This window comes from Sapajus apella, unplaced genomic scaffold, assembly GCF_009761245.1.
Source record: "Sapajus apella isolate SASKATOON/1434 unplaced genomic scaffold, GSC_monkey_1.0 scaffold22, whole genome shotgun sequence".
Taxonomy (NCBI): domain Eukaryota; kingdom Metazoa; phylum Chordata; class Mammalia; order Primates; family Cebidae; genus Sapajus; species Sapajus apella.
The window spans coordinates 13005243-13013927 of NW_022436962.1; the positions used below are offsets into that span (position 1 = coordinate 13005243).

The 8685-nt window shown below is 41.2% G+C and overlaps 1 protein-coding gene across 1 annotated transcript in view; it reads right to left on the reverse strand.

Moving 5' to 3' along the window:
• Window positions 1-8685, reverse strand: part of CUNH1orf74 (chromosome unknown C1orf74 homolog) — a 139254-nt gene that overhangs the window by 101323 nt on the left and 29246 nt on the right. The gene's annotated exons all lie outside the window — the stretch shown is intronic.

An 8685-nucleotide genomic window follows, 5' to 3' on the forward strand; every position in this document is an offset into this window, starting at 1 on the left:
ATGACAAGAAACAAAAGCCCTAGTGGGGGACACATCGGCACACTGCATAACCTGGAATCAGAGGGTGGAAACTGGGGACTGGCCCAGAAGACCCCTAACCATGAGGCGCTGAGGCCTAAGGAACACAAGAAATGGCAGTGTTCAAGCATCTCTCTGCTGGCTGCCCGCGAACCGCAGGGCGGTGTGCATCGGGGGCTCCCTCACGCTGTCATTGAGCAGTACTGTGGACCACAAAAGAGCAAGGCCATCCTGAGAAAAGACTGCCTCTTCGCTGGCATCCCTTTGATCCGTCAGGGTGGCAGCGCCACCCCGTGGCTGCATGTGGTGGTGTAGCACGCTTTACACAATCTTGCCCAGTGCACAGTAGGTTCTACCCCAGGGCGGCCCCCAGCTACCTGCACACCAGCGTGCCTACCACTGAGTCACCGCTTAGGGACCTGAACTGGCCTAGGGGAGGGGTTGGACTCCAGCATCCGGTAACACCCCCCGACTGCTGGGGCCTACGTTTGGCATTGAGCTGTGGGGAGCTAGGCCTGTTCAATAGCGACAGCTAGTGGTCACCCTCAAAAACAAGGTGCTCTGAGTCACGCAGGGAAAGCACTGTCAAGGTATGGGGAAATCAGGACAGATTCTTGGCCTTGAGTGGAAGCTGGTACATTTCCAAAGCCACTCTTGGGTAAAACGGTCTGTCGAAAACCCAAACACTTTAAAATGACGTACAAAGACCTTGGCTGCCTCTCCAGCCACATCTCGGGCCGCCTGCCTTGCTTTTGATTCCCGAAGAACCAAGAACTGCAGGTCCTCTGAAGCACCCTGACGACCCCACTGTGTGCTGGCCATGCCATTTCCTCTGCCCTGAGCGCTCGTCACTCTCCCCATTGCCTGGTTAATTCCTGGGCCTCCTTGAAGGCTAAGCCCAACCATTACCTCCTCCAGGAAAACTTCCTTCCCTTCCACCAGGCCCACCTCTCAAGGCTGGGGCGAGTAAGCTCCCACCGCTGCCCCATGCCTCTACAGTTTTCTGTATTTATCACTTGAGTTTATCACACTTTTTAAATTTACCTTAAAATTGTTTTGCGTGTCTAAGGGAAGATACTAATTTTTCCTCATTGTTGCATCTCTACTACTGAGTTTTATTTTAGACATTTAGAAGGTATTTAATATTTAAGAAATAAAGAACTCATAGACCCTTATACTGGGAAAGGCTTTAGAAGAAACGGATACCCACAGGGACAAAACAAGCTTGCATTTCAACAGAGAAGGATAAATGGATCTGAATGTCATCTGACTGAATTCCAGCCATTGCCTGTTACCCCACACCACCCTGTTTTTGCTGCCTGCAAATACCCAAATCCACTGAGCTCTCAAGTTTGCGAGAGAGCCTCCCAGCTCTCCTGATCTTGTTAAAGCCCAGCTTGACTCCTTCCCACCCATTTCCTGGAAATGTTTGCTGTCAGAACTAACCGACTTCTTCACTAAACTTTTCCAGCAAACCCACTCCAAGGTTTTATCCTAAAGAAAGTATTTTAAAAGAAGAAAAACAAATAGATGCATGCATGAAGTTGCCCATCGGCAGCATTATCTGTAAAAGCTAAAAATTAGAAATGACAAAAAGCTCCACATAATTAAATAAAATTAAATTCCTCCATATAATTTCCACATGAATAAAATTCCTAATTATATCATGCAAACTAAAAAGAGTTTCACCACAACATTGGAATGGTTTCACTTTATTTTATTAGCAAATACTTCCACAGTATTTGCTATATTTATGACCTATTCTACTGTATGAATATTAACTAATTTAAATCTTCAAAATAGCCCTGTGAGTCAGGTGCTATTATGGTTTCATTATTCCCCGTGAGACAGGTGCTATTATGATTCCCATTATTATGTAAGAACACATTTGTTTTGGTCTAACTTAAAATAGAATTTAAATGACCTATATAAGACACACAGTGAGAAACACTACAAACCACTTCAAATGTTTTTCTTCCATAGAGAATACTGTAAGACATACTCTTAAAAGAACTTAGTTAAGTGAGTTTTAAAACTTACAGGATTAGATCAGACAGAAGAATGCACTGATTCACTGAAAGTACTCCTCCATTTTCACACAACTACAGATCTGCAAGTCCATTTCATCATAACCATAAATAAATCACAAGACAGATGCTCCAAATTGCAGATGTTGCTAACAGTGATAGCTCACATTTCTTAGTGCTTTCCAAGTGTTATACCTTATAATCCTATAACGATTCTGTAAAGTAGATATTATCAGTGATAGCCATTTTACGCAGGAGGGAACTGAGATGCAAAGACCTCAAACAGTGTTCACTCACTCTAAGCTCAAACAGATAGTAAGGGGTAAAGCCAGGCTTCACACCCAGGCAGTCTGACTTCTGGTGCCCCTGCCCATCTAGCCTCAGGCTGTCACTGAGGGCAGCTTCAGAGTGAACAATAGTCTCGAAGTACAGATGACAGATGTGACAGACAAAGTAATCTTGTTACGAAGTTAAACATAATCACAGCTCTGAATTACCACAATTACAGAAAATTATTATATCATATTAATTGTATTATGTATGTTAAGTTGTATTTGCATTGTATTTGCCAGTGGCTAATAATTGTCCTGAGCAATGCTAGATCACATGGCTACTGTTTAATAATAAGGAAATTACGAAACACATGGTGGTATACTAATATTATGAAAGACCATGACAATACAAAAAGCTTAAAAAAATGCAAAAGCAAAAACATGTATAATATAGTATCAAGTGAAAAAACAAACATATAATTCATATAATTACATATTACAAAAACATAAGTTCACTATGCTTAAAATATGTAAAAAAAAGATATACATATGATCAAAAACTAGAAGGTAGTGTGAAAAACATGAAACTAATTTGCCTTTGGGTAGTAAGATTAAGATGATTATTTTTCTATTTAAAAAATATTTAAGTGATATTATATTAAAGCATGTATAAAGCTGAAAAACAAAAATGAAAGAAAATCCGAATGCTTTCCAACTCACTTCTCTGTCCATCTGCCTTTAGTTTTTGAAGCAAGCCCTAAAGTTGCTCTCTGCAGGTGACAGCAAGGGCGTGCGCAGGGAGTGCTGACCATAATCTAATAAGTGAGAACTTTTGGTGAGATCGGTTTAGTTCAGTGTTGCAGCATCGATTTAATATTCTTTGTTATGGATGAGTAACCGTACTGAGTATAAAACACATGGTAAAGGTTTGTATAGAAATATACAAAATGTATAGAAAAGTCTCTGGAGGATATCTCAGCTTGGAATGTGAAGGCATTTGTGAAATAATCAGAGTAGTTTAACTGAGACTGTGCTGAGAGATGACAATTTAACCCGGAAGGAAAATTGTCAGTTTCAGAAAGAGGATCACACTATTAAATGACCTAATTTGGTTAGACAGACAACATCCCCAGTATCAGATTATTAATGAATACAGTTCCTAGTGTTGAGGCTCTCAGAAATTCTGAGCTAAAGACACTGGTCATGGCTCTGACTGCCTAAGCTACGTGAAAAAACGTTACATACAAAAAGTAAGTAGAAGCATATTTTAATCAACAGAAACCTCATATTTTTTATTTTTGTTGAATGCTGATTTTTGGTAATTCAGTAATTTACATAAGAATAGTTTTTAAATAAAGAATGTGGGCCACCGTGACTGTGCAGGCCACACATTACATGTGTGGGCCACCGTGACTGGCCCACACCTGTAATCCCAGCACTTTGGGAGGCCAAGGCGAGTGGATCACTTGAGGTCAGAAGTTCGACACCAGCCTGACCAACATGGCAAAACCTCATCTTGAATTTTAAAAATACAAAAATTAGCCAGGCATGGTGGCACACGCCTGTAATCCCAGCTACTTGGGAGGCTGAGGTGGGAGAATCACTTGAACCTGGGAGGCGGAAGCTGCAGTGAGCCAAGATCACACCACTGTACTCCATCCTGGGCAACAGAGCAAGATTCCATCTCACAAAAGAAAAAAAGAAAAAAAAAAAGAAAGAATGTGGTTTTTTAGTCACAAACTAGGAGTTCTCAGAGTCCTACTTATTGGAAAACTCACACATACACTGGGGAGAGGGGAGTGGTGCTTCGGCTGAGCTCTAAAAAGCAGTAATTTTTCATTTAGAAAAGAACATTGTATGAGCAGAAGACGAGTCATTATGATATTTAACTCAGGAACAGTCTTATTTCATATTCTGGCAGGACTCAAGGGGACAGAACCTATAATGAAGGATAAAGGAGAGAAACAAAAGCTCTCCAAAGGTTAACTTGTGGTTTGTCCTTTCCGTCCAAACAGAGGTGGGTGCCTGGGAGGCCTTCCTTTTTCTGTTCTACATCACTCTTTCCTTTGCTATCTGTTCCCTAATATACATATACTCCTACCTCTGTACCTACCCCACCTTCACCCCCAAGCCTGAGGCTGCAGCCTGTCAAGGCCCTTCAATGTCACAGCCAGTGAGACCACCTTTCTTATAAGCCGATGACAAAAAGTAACTTGTCCCTTGGTCAATGCTGAACCCACAAGAATGAATCCACAGTTATTTGTGCCTTATGGTTAGGCCTTACAGATTCTTACAATCTAAACAATAGATAAATCTCTTGCTAATATCGAATGTCTCGTACAGCATAAATTTGAGGTTTCATTATGCGAAAAGGCCCTACCAACAATGCTGATACAAAGCAAGCATAAGAGGAGGACTAAGGACCCTGTCCTGCCACAAATGTACAGTCATAACTCTACAACAGAGCAGCAACCTTGCAAATGTAGGAGTCAAGGAAATACTCACCTTCCTCCTGGTGAGTTTAGGCTGTATCATCTCTGAGAATTAATATTTGTCCTTGGGATGTTTATGTGGACATCCAAGTAAAGAGTTACCAGCTAGACACTTGGAAAACTAAGGAGGAGACTCTGCAAGTCACCTGATAAGGAGAACTTGAACTTGAATGGGAACAGACTTAAGTATGCCTACCCTGAGCTGCTCTGCAAAACTTGGAGTGCCAAGGCCACTGTGAACTATCCTATTAGAAGTGTCTGTGGCATTATTCTAGAATGAATAACTTAGACTTGAGGAATGCAGTGCTGAAGAAACATTGTCAGGGTATAGGGAAGGATTCTAAGGTAAGAACAACTCTTATGAATGAGGTTGCCATTTCTCAGAAGATAGGTAGGAGTCACCCAGTAGAGTGGAAAGAGGAGTGGGATTAGAACTGGTAACACTCAGTGAGGGGAACCCCATAAAGTGCTTAACTTCGTGGTAGCTCACGCCTGTAATCCCAGTACTTTGGGAGTCCAAGGTAGGTAGATCACTTAAGGTCAGGAGTTCGAGACCAGCCTGGTCAACGTAGCAAAACCCCGTCTCTAATAAAAATACAAAAAAATTAGCCAGACTTGGTGGCACAACCTGTAGTCCCAGCTACTCAGGAGGCTGAGGCACCTGGGAGGCAGAGGTTGCAGTGAGCTGAGATCATGCCACTGCACTGGGGCTTGGGTGACAGAGTGAGACTCTGTCTCAAGAAAAAAAATTTTTTTTTAACTCCTTAGTGCTGTCTCTTGGAGTATGGGAGAAGTCGTATTAGCATATAGTTTAAATTTTTTCTTTTCAAAATTGGAAGTCCCTTTAGTCACCTCAAATGTATAATAAAATCTGGTAATCTCATACATGCTCGCATGGTCTTGTGAAGCAACCAGGCTATAAAGCAAAGGGTAGTTTACCCCAAACTCATCACCTCATGGGGTTTACACAGGGCCCAGCATCTATCAAAGAGACTGTTCTAGAATATGACCATCAAGAAAGGGAGCTGTCATTCCCATTGAACCTGGAAATGATGAAGAGAAGCACTGGATACTGGCCACTAAAAGCCAGCTTCCCAGCTCAAGAGCAGCCTGATTTAAACCCTCCATGGGAGGCCAGCTGATGATTACACTACAAATCTCTACTTGAGCCTAATTTGATAAATTCATTTTCTTAAATCCATTTTATCTAGATTTTTAAAATCATTGACATAGTTACACAAATGGCTCTCTACAATTATTTTAATTTCCACTGTATTATGGCTACTTTCCATGTATCATTCCCAAACTTGTATAAATTTCTTTTCTCTTTTTAAAATTGATTTGGCTAACTGTTTATTTTATTGATTTTGTTTTCTAAATGTATTTCTACCCTTCCTACTCCTGCCAGACACACACACAAGAACTGAATTTTTTTTATCAATTTTATACAAGTTTCTAACTTATTATATTTTCTCCTCATCATTTTAAAATTCTCACTCCTTTTATTCTAATCTTTTTTTTAGCAAATCATTTGAAGATAAATGAATAGGAAATTTATGTTTAATCTTCTTCATTTAAGTAATGAAAATGTTAAAGACTAGGAATTCTCCTCGAGTTATACTTGGTCACACATCACAGATTTTGCTCATAATATTCCCACTATCTCTATTTTCAATGCATTCTTAATCACAGAGTTGAAATTCCCTCCATATTTCAGAGTAAATGAGAAGAATTTTTTCCAAGAAGTTAAAGTATTTCTGTCTTCCATCTTTTGTTATTTATTTCAGTTGTATTGTACTATGGTCAGAAAATCCTGCCATAATAGATCAACATTTCAAAACATGTACTGAGCTTTGCTTTTTGATCAATATGGTCAATTTTTTTTTGATGTTTCATGGGCATTTGAAAACAAAGTATATTTTCTCTTCTCAAAGCGCTCTCTCTCTCTCTCTCTCTCTCTCTGTGTGTGTGTGTGTGTGTGTGTGTGTGTGTGTGTGTGTGTGTTTCAATATAGATAGATAGGTATGACAACCTTATTAATCGTTTTGTTCTCGGAACACAATGTTAAGAGCTCAAGCCTGCTGTCAAGCAAACCTGGGTTCAACACTTTCCGTGCAATCTTCAGCATATCATTAACTGCTCCAAATCCATTATCATTGGTGTAATATCCCAATAACTGCATAGCTTTGTACACATTTCTTTCTGATGTTTAATAGAGTCCAAAGAGTGAGCCTGTAGGAATTCCTATTACAATCTCCTGTCTTCCACTATGCTGTAATGCCTTGAACTCCCAGAATATTCTTCCTCTTCTATGCCCATAAAAATTCTCTGGCTTGGCACGGTGGCTTGCACCTGTAATCCCAGCACTTTGGGAGGCCGAGGCGGGTGGATTACCTGAGGTCAGGAGTTTGAGACCAGCCTGACTAACATGGTGAAACCCCATCTCTACCAAAAATATAAAAAATACCTGGGTGTGGTGGCAGGTACCTGTAATCCCAGCTATTCAGGAGGCTGAGGCAGGAGAATCACTTGAACCGGGAGGCAGAGGTTGCAGTGAGCCAAGATTGCACAATTGCACTTCAGCCTAAACAACAAGAGCGAAACTCCAGCTCAAAAAAAAGAAAATAAAATCTTTTGGAGTTTTCTCTTTTTTTGAGATGGAGTCTCATTCTGTCACCCAGGCACTGTTCTCAGCTCACTGCAACCTCCGCCTCCCGGGTTCAAGTAATTCTCATGCCTCAGCCCGTGGAGTAGCTAGGATTACAGGCACATGCCATCACATCCAGCTAATTTTTTATATTTTTGGTAGAGAAGGGGTTTCACCATGTTGGCCAGGATAGTCTTGAACACCTGACCTAAAGTGTTCCACCCACCTGGGCAAAGTACTGGGATTACAGGCACGAGCCACTGTGCACAGCCAAAATTGCCCTATTCTGACATCTTGGGCTTCCCAAGCCCTCTGTCCTCTACTCATTCCCATCTCTATGTGTCAAGCTCCAGACATAGGGCCTTGAGCCGTTGTCTCTCATCCTGAGCGAATGCCACTTGTCTTCAGTCCTAGTGCTTGAGAATCCATCCTCTGCTTTTCCCTATCCATTCCTTGTCTATTTTCTCCTCAAAGAACAGACAAAGTAGCAGAGAAAATTGTAACAAACTCTCCACATTAATAAAAGTGATCACAGCTATTTTTAAGTCTCATTATCTGCCTCACATGTGTCAAACCTTAGAATTCCAAAGAGGCACATAAGTCATCCAACCACCATAGTCAGTAGCATTCAGAAGGGGGAATTATACAAGGTTACTAAGCTGCTCGGTTAACTTGTCCCAACGCAGTTTCCTCTCCACTGTTTTATCCTGAACTTCTTGGGAATTTCCTGACTACATCATTTGTAATAGCTTCTTCTTAATGCACACAAATCAGTTCCCTTTAGTTTTTCCCTAAATTTCCTAGTTCAGTTGACCAGATTAAAAAAATGTTTAGAAGACTCTGCCTGCTATTGCTCCCTTCATCCTCCAGCTACCCACCTTTACAACCCCTCCTCGTTGCTTCAGAAAAGAGCAAATCCAGAGTTGACCTCATTGTAGAATCTGAGGAACACATTAGCCACTTCAGAAGAACAGAAACTCTTCACAACACCAGGACTGGGAAGAGGTGGCTGAAGAAAGAGGAAAATCCTTGCACAAAGAACTACCTGATAGGCACGACAGCCTGCTCTGAGAACCATCTCATCTAGGTCTTACCATCAAAAAGCACTTTTTTCCCCCTCATGGAAACCACAAAGGTCTGAATCTGACCCAGGGCACCTATCTTTGTCTAATCGTGGAAAGGAATCTTGACTTGAAACTGTCCAAGAGCTCAGACCAATCCAGTAGTGA